Genomic DNA, 18,582 nt, shown 5'->3' with positions numbered 1-18,582 from the left:
GATGATCTGGACATTCTGCAGACTGCCACACTGATCCATAATATTTATGACATTATTCATTATTATGTTACTCCAACTGGACAAGCAATAAATGGCAAATAGGATGAAAACCTTTGAACCTTTTGTTCCAGATGATGTCAGATAAACCTTATGTAGACTCAAGGTCCTGGCACAAATGAAGTTGTTAGAGAGCCAATGTTCTAGATCATGCTGGGATATCTCTTCCAAATCACAGATAAATTACTTAACCTTATACCTCACATACTGAAGACAAATTAGTGTATTTTATATTATATACCACTAAAAGGGAAGCACAACACTTGGAAGGCCTCTTTGGTTCTAATGGCAGAAATATTGCTCCAACCCACTGACCCAGGGATATAAATGGCTGGCCACATTAAATGAGTCACAGAGCAGAAAACTTTGTAATAGGTATAGGCCAAAATGCAAGAAGATTTGCCTTTTGCACTATGAAACTCAACAAGTGCTGTAGTATTAGAATTATTAGTGGTATTCATGATGGCAAAGCCCAGTAGATGGATTACTATATGGATCTCTAGGATTAGAGCAAGACCAGAGATATTCCAGTTGATGGTAAAGAGAATATAAAATGGGTTGGGAGGAGAAATGAAGTATATTAGTTATGGCCTGTGGACTAGCTGCAAGGGTAGGTGTTAGAATTTACCCTACGAATCATCCTCTTATAATTTACCCCAGGAAAAGAAGCTAACTAGAATACTGAAGTAGCATTTTACAGAACTTATAAGAAGCAAATATATCTGAGGATACTAAGGTAATTTTTTTTCTTCTCTTTCTTTTTCTTTCTTCTTTCTTTCTCTTTCTTTCTTCTTTCTTTCTTTCTTTCTTTCTTTCTTTCTTTCTTTCTTTCTTTCTTTCTTCTTTCTTTTTCATCTTTCTTTTCTTTTCTTTCCTTCCTTCCTTCCTTCCTTCCTTCCTTCCTTCCTTCCTTCCTTCCTTCCTTCCTTCTTTTCTTTTAAGATTTTATTTATTCATGAGAGACACACAGAGAGAGGCAGAGACATAGGCAGAGGGAGAAGCAGGCTCCCTGTGGTAAGCCTGATGTGAGATCCAATCCCAGGATCCCAGGATCACCACCTGAAAAGGCAGATGTTCAACCACTGAGCCACCGAGGTGCCCCTTTTTCTTTTTAAAATTTTCTTTCTTTCTTTCTTTCTTTCTTTCTTTCTTTCTTTCTTTCTTTCTTTCTTTCTTCTTTCTTTCTTTCTTCTTTTTCTTTCTTTCTTTCTTTCTTTCTCCTTCCTTCCTTTCCTTCCTTCCTTCCTTCCTTCCTTCCTTCCTTCCTTCCTTCCTTCCTTCCTTCCTTTCTTTTCTTTATTTTCTTTCTTTCTTTCTTTCTTTCTTTCTTTCTTTCTTTCTTTCTTTCTTTCTTTCACCTTTATAGACAGGTATAGCGGTATAGCTGACGCAAAAATTGCACACCTTTGAGGAGTATATCTTGATGAGTTTGGACATATGCATACATCTTTGATACTATCACTATTATCAAGGTAATAAACATATACATCACCTCTAAAAATTTGTGTTCTTTTGTGCATGTTTTGTATAAGAACAATTGACATGAAATCTATCCTCTTAGTGTATTTTAAAGTGCACAATACTACATTATTAATTGTATGTGCTAGTGGATGCTACATAACCTAGTACTGAAGCCCTCATTTTCCCCATTTCCAGTGGGAACATTGATGGCCAACAGCTGTAAAAATTGCCCTCAGCTGGAAAGAGCCACTTCACTCAAAGACATTGTCTTTTTTGGGACAGCTCATACTCAATGACTGGTACATGCAGAGATATAAAGGCTAAGCCCCTATGCCTCGATGTGGGACAGCTCGCCCAGGGTCATCCCTGCTCTAGAGTTCCCAGTAAGATTGGGGAGCTTTCATTGTCTTTCCATTGCAATTCATCCTCTGCTTCTGCTCAAATATGCATCTTTTTTTATGCCCACATATGTTTTCTTAAAAAAATAACTTTATTGGGATATAAATGACATATACAAGCACTGCACATACATCAAGAGTATGCTACAATAAACTTCCAGTATGCCTATTTCTGTCTCAGAGTTGATTCATGCATTCACTATGAGTGAGTGCCAAATGCTTTTATTCTATTTCTAGAAATATACACATGCATGGGCATAGAGATATGTTTTCTGTTCTGTTTGTTGTTTATAATGGCTAAAAACAAAAAATAATACAAATGACATTAAGAGGGCACAGGTTATATTATCTGTAATAATTAAATGATAGTTTTGTATGTAATGAATTAGAAAGATAACATTTTAAAAAGTCATTATATACCATATAAACTATAATATATAAATTTAATTCCAATTGTGCCATAATATTTGTATATATGTACTTCGATAATTACAGAAAAAAAATAGAAGCATACAGGAGACAGTAATATGGAGTAAAAATATGCATCAGAGATTCAGGTGTTCTGGAGTCAAAGGCCTTATAGTAGCTGTGTAAACTTGAATAGGTTATATCTCAGAGCCTCCATTCTCTAAAAATGGGGACAATAAAATATGATTCTCAGGTATTGATTATGTTAGATACTACTTATAAAATATTTAGAGATATAGTGGACACTTTAAGGCTATTATTATTAAATATGACATATTGAGCAACGTGTTGGGTGGGAGATGGAAATTTTTTTCTTAATATAATTCTGCACCAAGAACTTTTTCACTTAGACCATGTAATAGTCTTACAATAAAACAACTTCTTTTTTTAGTGATTTGCTTTTCATTCTAATTTTGAAGCCCACTTTTGTGCTTTAGCATGGGTTAGCAGCTCATTGTTTTTTTGTTTGTTTGTTTGGTTGGTTGTTTTTTTTTTTTGTTGTTGTTGTTGTTGTTCTATTTTACCTTTCACATACAGAGATCTGCATATGGTATTTAAATGCCCATGAAGAAGGTGCATTCTCTTTGGATCACCTCACTGTCAATTGGGTGGCTGCTTAATCCTTTTAACACCATTCTTTGGAAATCTGATGAATACATATTTCACTTTGTCTTTGCAGGATAGCTCTGTTATTGGGTGACAGCACCAGGAGTCATCATGCATCAATTAACTTTCTGCTTAGCTTGGCATGATTGCCAAAGTGATGATGTGGATTTGTCCATCTTCTTTGCTTTGGCTTCCTTTCTCCTTGGCAAGAAGAGTGTTGCTGTATCAGAGAGAAGCCCCTCTTCCCTGCTGGGTGTCTGCTGGAATAGGGTTTCTTCCTTTCTTTCTTTCTTTCTTTCTTTCTTTCTTTCTTTCTTTCTTTCTTTCTTTCTTTCTGATTTTATTTATTTATTCAGGAGAGACACACATGGAGGGGGGTGCGAGAGGGAGAGGGAGAGGCAGAGGGAGAAGCAGGCTCCATGCAGGGAGCCTGATGTGGGACTTGATCAGGATCAGGATCATGCCCTGGGCTGAAGGCAGGCGCTAAACGGCTGAGCCACCCAGGGATCCTGGAATAGGCTATCTACAAATTTTGAAACTCCTCAGAACAGCAGCTTTGGAATTCAGTTGGCTTATAATGATGGAAGAGATTCTCTAGCCCTCACATTTCTAAAATAGAAGATAAGATTAGCTCTTCTCCAGATTCTCCACCATTATGCTGAAGAGAGTTTTAGGATACAGCTCTGTAATTTTCTTCATTCATTTTTCACTCATCATCACACTGTATTTTGCTTTTATTCCTAATATTTCTGGGAAGTGCATGATGTTACTCATTGCCAGGATTGATGCTATCCTCCTTCTTCATTTTTGTTTACTTAAAAAGGATATAGGAAAAGGCAACTTAGACAATTGTGGTGAATTTGACATCTTAGAAGGAATGTTCAGACAACTATGTCATTAGTGACATCATAGAAATAAATTTTGGTTATACAACTAATTTGAGGCATTTATTGAAAGTTTATCATTTCTTCACATATGCCCAACAGTAACATATCTGGCTTCTTATAAAGTGATGCAGAGGTTCTCTTCTGTAAATATTTTTAGAGTGACACTAATAATTTTATTTCCTTTTGGGATGCCTTTAGCAGTGAGTAAATGTCAAGTCGAGTTGACTACTCATAGTAGAAAAGTTGTGTGGAGAAAATTATAGCCCAAACTTTGACATATGTGGTACTGAAGCCTGGAAAATCAAACATATCAAGTTGCTGAAAGAGCATATTGCTTTCCAGAGATTGATTGCGTGTAAATAAAAACAAATGATCTTTTAGTGTTTTGTTTTGAGTGCAGACGTGTGTAATCTATCAATCAATATACTCCAATTCATTTGCTCCAAATATGAAAGAAAATATTTTCTAATTTGAGTAGTATATTGTTAGGTTTAATTTTTCTCCCTAGATTTTCTAAAGGCAATGCTTGAAATTCAGAAATTCTGAATATATAAACACTACTTTATTTATGTCTATATTGTATCTAGTGTTATACTTCCGAATATTTGGTAATCTATTATTCTCAGTGCCACCGGAAGGTACAATCGTGAAGTATGTAAAATTCTGAGATATGGAGCTCCACCAGCTGATTCTTTGATCCATTTGCCAGTTGCTCAAGGCATTTATGCTCTTATCCAACTGACCATTCAGATTAAGGTCCCATTCTATTTTGCTTTAAGAGCTTTCCTGAGGCACCTGGGTGGCTCAGTCAGTTGAACGTCAACCTTTGGTTCAGCATCCTGGGATGGAGCCCCACATTGGGCTCCTTGCTCAGCAAATAGTCTGCTTCTTCCTCTGCTCCTCTCTCCTGCTCATGCTCTCTCTTTCAAATAAATAAATAAATAAAATGTTTAAAAAAAATACGTTTTCCTGTTCTCTTTCCCTCAATTCTTACCTGTCTGCATCCCATTTTCTTAGTAATTTATTCAGTGTCTGACTAAATAATATGCTATTTTTAGCAATGAATGAAATGTTTATCCCTTTCCCACATGTTTTCACTTTAATGAAATCCTTCAATGTCTCTATTGAAAGGTGTTTGCCACATCTGCCATTAAAACCAGGCAATATGTTAATGTTTTTAAGGATAATAGCTCTTCCAACACCAGATATTATGTTCATTTTAATTGAAATAAATAGATCCTCTAACATTTATGACAACCTTAGTTTATTGTTTTTCCATTTTTATTATCTCTATAAAGTTTTTATTAGCAAAGAGCAGATATATTGGAGTTTTTGAATGTTTGCTTGTTTTCCTATTTTTATACATAAATCTATACACCTTAGAGTAGGATTTAATGTAATTTATGTTCATCTGTATCCTCCTAAACTCTAAATATACAACCTGGTTTTCCTATGCCAAAGTCTTCTTATTTTTAATTTCAGATTATAGATAATGTAATCTAGAACTTGAAAAGTAATATTATCAGTTTACCTATATGGCATCCATTCTCCCTTGCCTATTTCTTCGTATAACTGAATTTATTCAGGCATTTACTCCCTCCTCTGTATTTCACATGCTAAATGGGAAGTTGATCCTATGCTGAAACCTCATGTTAAGGATGAGTCTGACTGCTCTAAGACTGTGAATTTCCACTTTGACTACACCTTAGAATCACATTCTAGTTTTCAAAATCCTAAAGTTCAGATTGCATCCAAAGCCGATTAATTCTAAATCTCTCAGGGTGGGATGCAGGGTTTAGCATTTTTTAAGTGGTTCCAGTGTGAAGCCAAGTTAACTCAACTCCTGAAGTATCTTGCTTAGGAACCCAGGACTAAACGAATTAGCATGATTTAGCCTGGGCATTTGACACTTGCAAAAGAGGTGTGACATTTGCTGAGGTCAAGCAAGAAGTACATTTCCTCTCTCTACTGAGGCAACCTCCAGAAATGATGCTTTCTTTCATTTAATGCCATGAGATATATGTGAAACTAGGGTGGCTAATATCACTTTGTCACTCTGAGGAGTTTTTTATTGACACTGTAGGGGCCAAGGGTAGGCTGCCCCAAGATTGGACACTTTGGTATGAACATTATGAGTTAAAAGCAATCCCAGCAGATTCAGGAAAAGCTCTTTATCTCCCTCTCAACCATCTATTGGCCTGTGGCAGGAAAAGAGCTATTAACAGAGATTCCTTTTTACCTAAGAAATTTACCTGCATAATAGGACAACCTTTGTTTTTCAAATATCTCATCTTACCTTCCTGCTAGTTTCCCTTTTGTGTTCCCCAGGCCCATCCCCCTCCTTAGCTCAGATAGGCCTCCTTTTGCCTCATTGTCTGAATTTCCAAGTCTGTTCGGATTCCTCCTATGTAGAAAACTAAATTTGATTTTCTCCAGTGAATCTGTCTCATGTCAATTTGATTCTTAGTCTAGTTAGGACCGTGAACAGTAATTTCTTCCTCCCCAACAATACATTCACCCTACATAATATGGCACAGTCAGGTGAATCTCAGAGAAATGGGATTATTTCCTACTCATAGGCTCACCTTATCTCATCTCGGGACTTTCAGTTAAATGAGCTGGTGATTTTGTGATCAGTTAAATCAGTTTGAATCATATTTTCAATTCAGACTCTCTAATATATATCTAAGAATTCTATATTTCTGGGGAATAAAAACAACTATAAGCACTGAAATTTTTTCATGTAATTTCAATTGGCAGTAATGTGTTGCATTTCTTTTTGCAAGTGTTTAATCATTATGAAGTGGGAGAGCTAGTTTCTTTTCTCAATGAGTCGAAGAACCAATCTTGCGGACAAAAGACAATGAGTAAAGTGATAAAAGTTTATCAAGCAAGGATATAGAAAAAGCTCTCAGGAGAAAGAGGGGTCTCAACAGGGTTGCCAACGTGGGCCTCCACTGACAGTCTTTTATTTAGAACTGACCAGGGAGCTGTGGTCTTATCATTTTTGTGATGTCTTGGTTTGAGTAAGAACTGGTGATATAAACATCTTTGGTGGCTTCTTTTTTGGATCTGTTTATTCTTTGTTGGTCACAAGCGACTATCTTAAAAAAAGACACCCTCCTCACCCATACCTAGGCCAGGGTGGTCTGGTTGTTCCTTTATCTCTGGTTTCCTTATACCTCAGCATTGTCGAGATTTCTGTGAGCCTGATCCTGTAGCCCCCTATCTCTCCCTACCTACTCTTGCCTGTCCTTTACTCAATTAGATCAAGGAAAATTTATTTTTATAGTTTAATATGTATTGAAAAAATTTTCAGCAACTAGTTCAAAATCTTCGGTTTTTTAAAGATCACTGATTGAAATACGGAAAAGAGTTGCTTTGCCTAAGGGAATGAAAGTAGGACTTAAGTCTGAAATCAACACAATATGTAGACAAAAATATCTATAGATCCATAATTGAGATTATTTATAGTCAGATTATGTCCCTTCTACTGACATTGCAATGTCTGAAATGTGGTCACAAATCTGTATTCCTAAGTTTTATTTAATTATTTTGGTCATCGTTCAGATGTTACAAGGTAATATTGCTTAAATAAGTCTAATTGCTTTTCTTTTAATAATTTTATGAGCCAGTTATATCCAACTATTATTAAGAAATAAAGCATTCCCAAGTTATTTGAAGCTCTTTATGAATCACTGCCTAATCATATTTTTTCTTCTATTCCTTCAAAAAGAACCACTACCTTGAAATTTGGTTTATCATTTCCAAATACTTCTTCACAATTTCATCTATGTATTAAAAAGCATCCAGTTTTGTTTGGTTTTGGGGTTTTTAAATTTTTAAATATCGTTATATTTCATTACATTATTGTGGAGGCTGAGAAAAACTAAGGCCATTCCACCTCAAGTTTACCATTAGCACAAGTACGGCCATCCCAGGCCCCTGTGAATAAGAGCTGAAATTTACATTACTTTAGTTACAGGAAGAAAATCGCTTACAGCTTAAAGTCCTAGAAAGCCCCATATTAGAATAAGCCAAGGGCAGGAAGCCCCTATTAGAATAAGAACAGAGCTCAATGCCCTTGAAAAACCCATATCAAAATGTAAACAGAACTTGAGAAATTCCTCCACTCCTGAAAAATCCCCTAGACCAGCCTATAAAAAACTAAGCTGAAACCCACCTCGGGTCCAAGTCCCTGCTCCACTGTGTCGGGTATACTTGGACCCAAGCTCGAGCTTGTAAATAAACCCTCGTGTGTTTGCACCGGTGTCGGCTCTTTGGTGGTTTCTCGGATTCGCAATCTTGGGCACAACAATTATAATGTTATTTATTGACTTTTTCTTTGTATCTCCTTGCCTTCTTTTGAATTTGCTTTTTGATAAACATCTCAAGACATATAAAATTTTAGACATTCTTTCTTCGATATCTCTAAGAAAAAATACTCATTTTCAATGTCTGCCAAAAAAAAATCTTAATAAAATTTGACATTTCAATGTGTCAATATACTAGCGTCAGCAAGTGAGATTGAACTTTAATTCTAGCATATGTAACAATAATCCAGGCAAATAATGTCTGAGGATAAACTATGATCTGCCAACAAGAGGTAGTGTTAAGTGTTGTTACTAGAGGGTTCTCTAGCTCCCTAAATCTGGGTGAAAAGTTCTAAAGAAAAATAGAGCTTTTAGAAATGCTAGGGAGTAAAATTAGAGATAAGAATATGGAACAGAGGAAATTGATATTTGTGAATTCTTCCCTGTGTGCAAAACACTGTATTTGGGACCACATGTATGTTATATCAACAAGACTGAAAAATAAGCACCATTTTTATTAAGATTCCTAATTGCTCAAGAACACAGAGTTTAAAAAGGCAGGTTTCAAAATGGATCATAGACTTAAATGTAAAATGCAAAACTATACAACGTGTATTAGATAACATAGGAGAAAATAATAATCTTGGGTTTGGTAATGACTTTAGACACAACACCACAAACATAATTTATAAAAGAAAAAAAATGGTAAGTTGAACTTTGCCAGGGAGCAAGAATTCCTCTCTGCTTCAAGAATCCTTCTAGCTAGACTAAGAGTCAAATTGATTTAAGAAAGGTTAACAGGAGAAAATAAAATTTAATAGCATACGTATGGGGAATCCATGCAGGCATGGAAATTCCAAGACAGGCAAAATAAGGTGTGTAGTGTATGTCATTCTGAACTAAAGACAAGAATGTAGGGGTCTGGGACTTCAGAGGAAAGGAATGCACTTCACAGGGTGACAAGAATAGCAGATGTTTGGTAATTAGATGCTTGTCCCACCATACAGATGAGTCACTCAGATGAAATTTATTTCTGCTAATAACCCTTTCTCTGAGAAAGACCCCCAATTGAAATTCTTCTATGTAATTAAGGGAGGGGAAGAAGTTTCTCTTGAGCCCATAGGTTCTCAGTTGCCTTCAGCTCAGAATAATGTTCATGCCAAAGTGGCCCATTTTGGAGCATCCTGCCCTCGGCCCCTACAACTTCATTAAAATTAAACACTGCTCTGAAAAAGACAATGTTAAGGGTAGAAAAGACAAAAGTCTTACTAAGAGAAATCATGAAATATATATCTGAAAAAAGTCCTGTTTCTAAAATATACAAAGAACTCAGAACTTAACCAACAACTCAGTTTAAAAATGGAGAAAATACTTAAAGAGAGACTTCATCAAAGGGCATATAAAATGAGAAATACACATATGAAATGATGTTCAGCACCATGTATTGCTGGGAATTCCAAATAGGATGAGAAGCCATTGCATACCCTTTAGGATGACTAAAACCCAAAACACTGATAGTAGCTAATGCTGGTAGGGAATGGAGACAACAGAAATTCTTACTGCTGGTGAGGAAGGCACAGACAGGTCTAGGTAGGGAGGGATAGGTAGGAGGCCATGGAATCAGGCTCACAAAACAAAATCCCAAAAATGCTGAGGTGTAAGGAAACCAGAGATAAGGGAACAAACCAGACCACCCTGCCCCAGGTATGGGTGGGAAGATAGTTTTAAAAAGACAGTCCTCTGTGACTATGACAGACCCAAAAGGAAGCCATTAAAGATGGCAAGACATCACAAAAATTATAAGGCCACAAGCCCCCATGGTCAGTTCTAAATAAAGGACTGTCAGTGGAGCCCCACGTTGATAACCCTGTCTGGGACCTTTCACTCCTAAGAGCTTTATCTGTATTCTTGCTTGATATTCTTTTATGGCTTTACTCACTTTTCTTTGTTTGCCAGGTTGATTCTTTGAATCTATGAGACAAGAACTTAGCCCTCCCACTTCACTGGTGAAAATGCATAATGATACAGCCACTATGGAAGATAGCCTGACAGTTTCTTACAAAGTAAACATACATAGACTTACCACAAAATTCAGTATGCTCCAAGATCTAGGTATTTATCTAAATAAGTTGAAAAATCTATGTACACACATAAAACCTGCATGTGGACCTTTATACTAGCCTATTAATACCAAAAATTGGAATTAATCAAGTCATCCTTCAATAGGTAAACAGATAAAAAACAAACAAAATACCTATAATATATCTGTATAATGGAGTACTATTCAGCTATAAAAAGAAGTGAACTACCAAGCTATAAAAAAGGCATAGAGGAAATTTAAATGCATATTGCTAAGCAACATAGAAGAAATTGAAATGTGTATTACTAAGTGAAAGAAACCAGGCTCAAAAACATACTATGATTCTCTCTATGATATTCTGGAAAGGGCAAAACCATAAAAACAGTAAAAAGATCAGTATTGCCAAGAGATCAAAGGAGGGGAGGATGAATAGTTGAGCACAGAACATTTTTAGGGCAGTGAAACTATTCTGTATGAAACTATAATGGGGGGATCCCTGGGTCGCTCAAGGGTTTGGCACCTGCCTTCCGCCCAGAGCGTGATCCTGGAGTCCTGGGATCGAGTCCCGCATCAGGCTCCCTGCAGTCTCCTCTGCCTGTGTCTCTGCCTCTCTCTCTTTCTGTCTCTCATGAATAAATAAATAAATCTTTCAAAAAAGATACTATAACGGTGAATGGATTTATCAAAACCTTTAGAACTGTACAACACAGAAAATGAAGCCTAACGTAAACCATAAACTAAGCCAGCAATAATGTGTTAATACCGGTTAAACAGATATAATAAATGTAGCAAACTAATGTAAGATGTTAATAATAGGAGATATTATACTAATACACATTTTTTAAAAATAGGAGAAACTGTGTGTGTGAAGGGGGCAAAAGTAATATAGAAACACTATTTTCTGTGCTATTTTTGTGTAACCCTAAAACTACTAAAAAAAATATTATAAAAATATATTCAGATAAAAATGGCAGGGCTAAAATTTGAACCAGATCAATACATGCTCACTGAGAAAACAAAACCTGAAATTTCATGTGAATAGAGGAATAGAGAGGTAATAATCAATCCATTGAGAATATATTAAAATAAGGAAGTGTGAAATCCAAATAGAATATGCAAATTAGCCAAAAAAAAAAAAAAAACTGTGAGAGTTTCAGAAGAGGCAGAAATACAGATTCTGAAGGAAGTAATTGTAACGTGGTTTCTTTTTTCTTTCTTTCTTTCTTTTTTAAAATTTTATGTATTTATTCATGAGACACAGAGAGAGAGGCAGAGACAGAAGCAGGCTCCCTATGGGGAGCCTGGTACCGGACTTGATCCCAGGACCTCAGGATCATGACCTGAGCCCTGAGCCGTAGGCAGATGCTCAACCACTGAGCCACCCAGGCATCCCTTAACTTGGTTTCAATAATCAAGCAGGGCTAGACAAGAAAAAAATTCTCCTTTTCAAAAGATCTCTTTCTTTAAAAGAAAATAACTTGAATCGTCTATAATATAAATGAAATGAACAATACATGTCTATCTCTAAAAGTTGGTGTTAAAGGATGGATCCATGGACTGAAAATAGCAAGACAAACCATAAGCAAGCATGTGGCAATCAGGGCAAGAATATTGAGTGGTTATCCAAAAAAAATACACTTTAAACTAGAATTATTAAAAAATGGCTAGGTATAATCACATTTATTCATTATAACATTAACTGAATGAAGTCATTAATTTATTTACTCACAAGCCTTTACTAGGTTCTTGAAGCATGCAGGATGCTTGGTGTACAATAGCATTCTAAGGAAATAAAACATATTTGAATAGTCCCAGCAAGGGAAAAGGACATAAAATAAAGAAATGGATGTAAAAAACCTTGCAAAATTGCAAACTGTGTTAAGTCCTGTAAGAAAAGAACATGGAATATTGGATTGATTGGAAAAAAAGAGAGGTTTATTATAGATCATTTTAAGTTGATATTCAAGTAAGGGCCTCTAAAGAAGGGATGAGAGATGGGAAAAATTGTAGCATATCAGGCAAAAGGTAGAGCAAAACAAAAACAAAGCAAAACAAAAAACTTCAGTGTGTTTGAAAGAAATTATAGTTTATATATATATATATGTGTGTGTGTGTGTGTATGTTTCATATGTGTGTATGCACAGATGTTTTTCCCCTTTAATTATTTTTAATTAAAAATATTTTGAGAGCCATTTATTTTCATTTTTTCTTCTATGTTTATGGTACCTGTTAAAACAATAGCTGTATTCATAATCATTGTGTAAGTCAAGGATTAATGACTTGCCACAATACCATAGAAGTCCTAACCTCCAGTGTATTACAAAGGAATATAGAGAAATGTTGAGAATCCTAGTATATTTCTTGTGGAGTAAACCCCCAAAATCACATTTCTTAAGATTTGTATTTAACTTCTCAATTTTTTCAAATGGCTTTGTACCATACACACAATCTCTTTCAGGAAAAATTAAAGTGCATCCAGGCGCCTGGGTGGCTCAGTCTGTTAGTGTCTCCTTTTGGCTCATGTTTGTGATCCCAGGGTCCGGAGATAGAGCCTGGTGTTGGGCTCCCTGCTCAATGGGGAGTCTGCTTCTCCCTTTGCCCCCCTGCGCTGCCACCCATCCCCACTCTCTCTCTCAAATACATAAAATATTTGTAAAAAACTAAAATGCAAGCATAATGTTTAAAATTTCTGGAAAAGGAGATAGGTAGATATCTAACAGATTGGTATTTGTAAAGAATTGCTATAGTAGGGTATGTATTGTGATTTACTTTAAAAGTCAAGGCTAATTGACTATGCAGAATAGGCTATACCAATTATAATTTCTGATGAAAGAAAACATGTTTTCTTCTGAAGAGAGATATTTTTTCATATTGAAATTAGAGAAAAAAGTATGCTGCAGGCTTTTCACATGGGACATTGCCAAACATAATGGGCCATGTTGTCAAAGTATGGCTTTGCAAGACATGGAGAAATGTTCCAATGAACATCTCTTAAACTGAATCTGCATGAAAATTGAAAGCATAAAGTAACATGGTAACTTTGAAGAAAATTTTTTTTTTTTTTACTAGCTCACATAATGTGCTCTAGACAAAGATATAGGAGAAAAACCATGGGATAGATTTCTAACTTTTATTTAAGCCTTTGCTATATAATAGCTGTCTTTTTATTTTGGAAACTGCTGAATCCCAGCATGCAGCAGAAATATAAGCAAAATTTTAGCCAAAAAAAAAAAAAAAATGCGAAAAATAAATTAACCTGACAAAACATACCTAAGATATGTTACAATGTTTTAATGCTGAAGAAAGATGAAGATGTGTTTTCATTATCCACTTTAGGTAACCTGGCAAAGATCCTATCTTCAGAGTAAAATATCTGCATATTCAATATTATAAGGTACATTCAGGAAATGTGCATCTTATCTTAAAAGTTTATTTTCATATATTTTGGGTGACAAACAATACTGTTTTAGAGAGTTGAGAATTATTTCTAATCAAAGCCACTTCAATATTTATGCTAATTTGGGAGAAAATGACTATCTACAAAGAAAAGAAATGACCATAAAGAAAACTATCCACACAGATTTCCAATATACTAGAAAAATCTGTCAATTTATCTGCATGATCAATTCATACAGAATAAAAACATTTTGTATAATGAATGTGGATATATAAGTTTTCATCATTAAATTTGTATTGAGACTCCTCAGTATTAGAAAAAGCATAACATTGAACAACTATTTTATCACTGAAAGGGAAAAGAATGGCAGGTAACAAACAGAAATAATGGAAAGGGTTGAGTTCTGGAGAAAGAAGTCCTACATTCTATATAACTATGGCCATAGCTATGGTAAAAGGCAAATTAGAAACAGCTATAAAAACCCTTTGTCAAAAAAAATATGAATATACATTTATTTTCATGCTGAAAAGAAATGTACTGTGGTTTTTTGAATAGTTCACTCAGAGATAATTACAAAAGCACAATTCTGAAAGTCCAATAAGTAGTAGGAAGGAGGAGGGTGGAAATGAGCTATGAAGAGACACAGGAAATTTTCTGAGTTAATAGATATACTCTATATCTTGATTCTGGTGGTATTTACATGGGCAAATACAATTTATAATTGCCAAACCCTTTTGATTGTGTATTTATATAAGATCTTTATATTTATTATATGTAAACTATACTCTAATTTAAAAGGCAGGGGGCGCCTAGGTGGTTTAGTCTGTTAAGCATCACACTTGATTTCAGCTCAGGTCGTGATCTCTTATGATTGAGCCCTACTAGTCTCTGCACTCAGCTAGGAGTCTGCTTGGGTTTCTCTTTCTTTCTCTCCTTCTGCCCTCCATTCCTTGACTCTCTCTCACTCAAATAAATCAATCTTAAAACAAAACAAAACAAACAAACAAAAAACTTATAAACAAATGAGTGCCTTATATAGAGGCTGTTCCTCTTTCTCTCTCTCTCTTTCTCTCTCTCTCTCTCTCTTTTTAAAGATTTTATTTATTTGAGAGAGAGAGCACAAGCTGGTGGAAGAGCAGAGGGAGAGGGAGAGGGACAAGTGGACTCCCCATGGAATGGAGAGCCCCATGTGGGGCTCTATCCCAAGATCATGACCTGAGCTGAAGTCAAACACTTAACCAATGGAGCCACCCAGGTACCCTGAGGCTGTTTCTCTTAAAAGATTGCCCTTCATACTCCCTGGAGAAAAAGGAAACAGTAAAAGAAGATAGGCTACATAGAAAAATGAAAAAAAATGCAGGGGACTTATGTACTTGATTAAATTGTTATTATTAGTTTTAAACACAACCTGAAATTCTGATTAATAACCTGTTTAGAAAAAAAGAAAATACAGATATGGCAATAAAGAATATTAACATTTACATTCTTTCCTTTTTTCCCCACTGTTCAATAAAAAATAATTGTATTAGCAAAACCCCTAACCCTGAGTTTTTATTTTGTGCTTGTCATAATCATTTTTCTCACATGCAACATCACATCTGAGGCAAGCAATGACTGGTTTTTCTCAATTCATTTTTAATGAATCACTTCTGTGTATTTGGATTGTTTGGGTTTTATTCTATATTTTTCTTCAATTTTATAATTTCTAGGGCTTTGTATAAAACAAGTCAACAATTTTTTTTTAAAACAAATGTTAAAGACAAGCAAACAAACCTAACGTTTTTAAATAACGTTTTTCAATAAATATTTTTTTCTACCTATTGGTTTAAGTAATAAAAATGATCTTTAAATATGTTCTTACACAGCTCTGTGAATAAAATGCAAGAGATTTTATGTATATCTATATTAAATTATAAAATTCTGAATAGCCACATTTATATAAAATATTTTAATATCTGCACTCAGAATACATTAGGGTTTTATAATTTGAATTGTGTTCCCTAAAGATCTTGAAGTGCTAACCTCCAGGACCTCAAAATGTGACCTTCTTAGGAAATAGGGTCTTTACAAAGGTATTCAAATTAAAGTGAACTCATTAGGGAGTGCCTTACTCCAGTATGACTGATGTTTTAGCAGAAAGGGGAAATGAACAGAGTCATACATACAGTAAGAATGCCATGAAGATGAAGGCAGAGACTACAGTGAAACAACAGATGCTAAGGAACACTAAATATTGCCCTAGCAAACCAATACAAAGTGTATATATGGACTTTTTGAAGATGGGAAACAACCAGGAACTTGATATATTCTGAAAAATAGCATGGTGCCAGATAAAACTCTTTTCTCCTACTTTTCATCCCAGCTTCAATGAAGTTAGTTCATTTATCCAAACACTAGTTTTTGAATATGATTTTACTTTATCACTATCTTCAAATACCATAACACCATGCCACATATAACATAAGAGCCTTATTACAAAATACAGTGATTTTTCTGTTCCCTTCCTTTGTACTATCGTTATCAAAAAGCAATTCTCTTAATCAGTGAATTCTAAAGCCTATTCATAACGTTAGAGATGGTCATAGGATGTATTCACCAGTCAAAGAAAGTATACTTACTCCCTGAGTTATTCTTTTTTGTTGAAATTGGAAATATGTCAGGTTCCAACTTTTCCACTGAGATAACTATTTAGTCTTTCATAAATTCGTTGGAACTACAGTGATAACTGCTCTCCCTTGGGAACTGAGGAGTAGGCAGTGACAATATATGTATGGTTTTATTTTAAAGGCAAGACCAGTTCGAAGTCATCTAAAACCATAAATTTGGAGTCACACAAACCTTGGTCTGATATTTAGGTTTGCCACTTCCTAACACGAAGACTTTGCTAAGTTACTGAAATATCCAAGTCTTGGTTCTCTCATATGTGAAATGGGCATATACAAAGCCTCACTGAGAGATTTTATTCTAGCATAAAATGACACAAACTAGAATTGTCTGGTAGATATAGTCTCATCAATTGCTTGTGTGAATATAATATTGAATCTGCCCAAAAAATAATTTGACAAAATCTATCTAAATCTTGAAGACAGCACAGTTTGATCCAGCATTTTCAATTCTAGGAATTTACTGTCCAAATATACAAACATATGCATGCAAAGAGTCACACATAATTAATTTCTCCAAATAATAGTTTATACTGGAAAAGATTAAAAATTGCCTATGTGGTCACAATGTTATGTCCATAAGATAAAGTATCATGTAGCTATCCAAAAAGAAGGTGAAAGGATCTACATACCAACATATATTTTGTTCAAAATTCTGGTTTTTGTAAGGGAAAAATCTTCCATCTGCTAAAAGTAGATACTGTATTGCCATTGCCTGGACTAAAATTCTGTTATGTACCTACTTTTATATTAGTAATTATTTTAATTTTATATAGCAGTTTGGGCTCCTATACACAGAAAAAGATAAAATAAACACAAAAGTTTTAAAAAGAAAAAAATCCCAAATCTCTAATAATACAACACAAGTTTGTATTTTCACTCAATACGTTAAAAACATATTGGCCAACATAGATTTTTACTTCTACTCATTAAATTTTAGACATTTTTTCAGTTATAGCCATTAAAAAATTATAAATACATCCTTATAAGGAACAAGACAAGGACTAATATATAGTGTTTCATAACTTAAGTCATCTAGGATGCATTTATATAAATTGTAAACTGAGAAGAATAAAAAAAAAATCATGGTCAACTGGGAACAAACCTTCATGTTGTCTGAAAGTCTACTTTGTAGTGTCCATAAGAAAAGCAGGCCAAAGCATCAACACGATGCCAATTACACAGACAGCAAAGGAGCCAGATGCTGTTGGCAAAACATGCTCCAGAGTGTGGCATCTGGGTCCAATAACTGCCATACAGAGCCCCATCTGTAGCTAAAGCTGTTGACTCTGCTTTGGGGGAAGAAAAATCAGAAATAAAGAAGGCAGTTAAATTCTAAACCATGCCAGGAATAGCAGAAGGCAGGTTGCAGTCAGCATTCAAATTACATCCCTAGCCCATTTTGCTTTTTAATGTCTTGAAACTGTGTAAACATTAAACTATGTTAACTCCAGTTGTTTAGAGATGAGCACTTATAGGTAAGTTCAGAAACTTAGAACACATAGATCATCTAAAGAGATTTGATATTCCAGCAAGTACTCATTTTCCTAACATTTTTGATCTAAAAAATATGAGCATATAGTCAATGAAATGCAATTTTCATTTGATCTATTAAAATGTATGCTATGTTAAACACTCATTATGGAATGCAACGTGAATTTCTTCAAAAGCAATTTAAGAATCTTCATTGAAATTTCTGATAAGTTTACTTTGGACCGACTCTTCACAAAATGAAGTAAGATATTCATTGTATCTTTTACTAAGAGTCCTCAAATTTTTGTTCAGTGAGTGAAAATTTGTGAGAAACTTTCAAGAGCTCTAAACTGTAAACTTTCTTAGCTACAAAGAATAATGCAACGTCTTTAGTGGTCTTCATTTACTGTACATATAAATATATAAAGTGAAATGAATTGATATCAATATGTTCATGAGATTCATCATTTATAAAATGAAGCTCTAGTCTAATTCATACATATATTTTTAAAAAAGGGTAAATGTTGAGAATAATAAAAACTAGTGATATTTAGAGTTTACATCAAGAAATGAGCTGAATACTTTGTGTACAGAATAATAATAGTTACACCACAGAGTTCTGTAAGGTATAACTATTTTTATTCATACTTTCTAGATTAAAAAAAAAACAAACAACCCTGAAAGCTTAAGGATATAAATAAAATTCCTTAATCCAATTCACACTAATCTTTAAGGATAGAACCAAACTTGATATCCTATATCGAGATGCTCTGACTCTA

The 18,582-nt window shown here is 34.6% G+C and overlaps 2 protein-coding genes across 8 annotated transcripts in view; one reads left to right on the top strand and one right to left on the bottom strand.

Annotated features, from left to right (window-relative positions):
* EYS (EGF-like photoreceptor maintenance factor) overlaps nt 1–18,582 on the bottom strand; it is a 1,514,868-nt gene that overhangs the window by 1,020,063 nt on the left and 476,223 nt on the right. The gene's annotated exons all lie outside the window — the stretch shown is intronic.
* Nucleotides 1–18,582, top strand: part of LOC144317299 (uncharacterized) — a 134,515-nt gene that overhangs the window by 68,226 nt on the left and 47,707 nt on the right. The window contains exon 4 of one of the 7 annotated variants that reach the window (XR_013383254.1): nt 1,000–1,243. The exons of the other annotated variants lie outside the window; for them this stretch is intronic. The gene's annotated coding sequence lies outside the window, so the exon portion shown is untranslated. Of the gene's footprint in view, nt 1–999; nt 1,244–18,582 lie in introns of those variants that run through there. 7 annotated transcript variants of the gene reach the window in all.

This window comes from Canis aureus, chromosome 7, assembly GCF_053574225.1.
Source record: "Canis aureus isolate CA01 chromosome 7, VMU_Caureus_v.1.0, whole genome shotgun sequence".
In the NCBI taxonomy this organism is placed as follows: domain Eukaryota; kingdom Metazoa; phylum Chordata; class Mammalia; order Carnivora; family Canidae; genus Canis; species Canis aureus.
The sequence above is the reverse complement of the archived record's forward strand: the minus strand, read 5'-3'. Positions and strand labels throughout refer to the sequence as shown.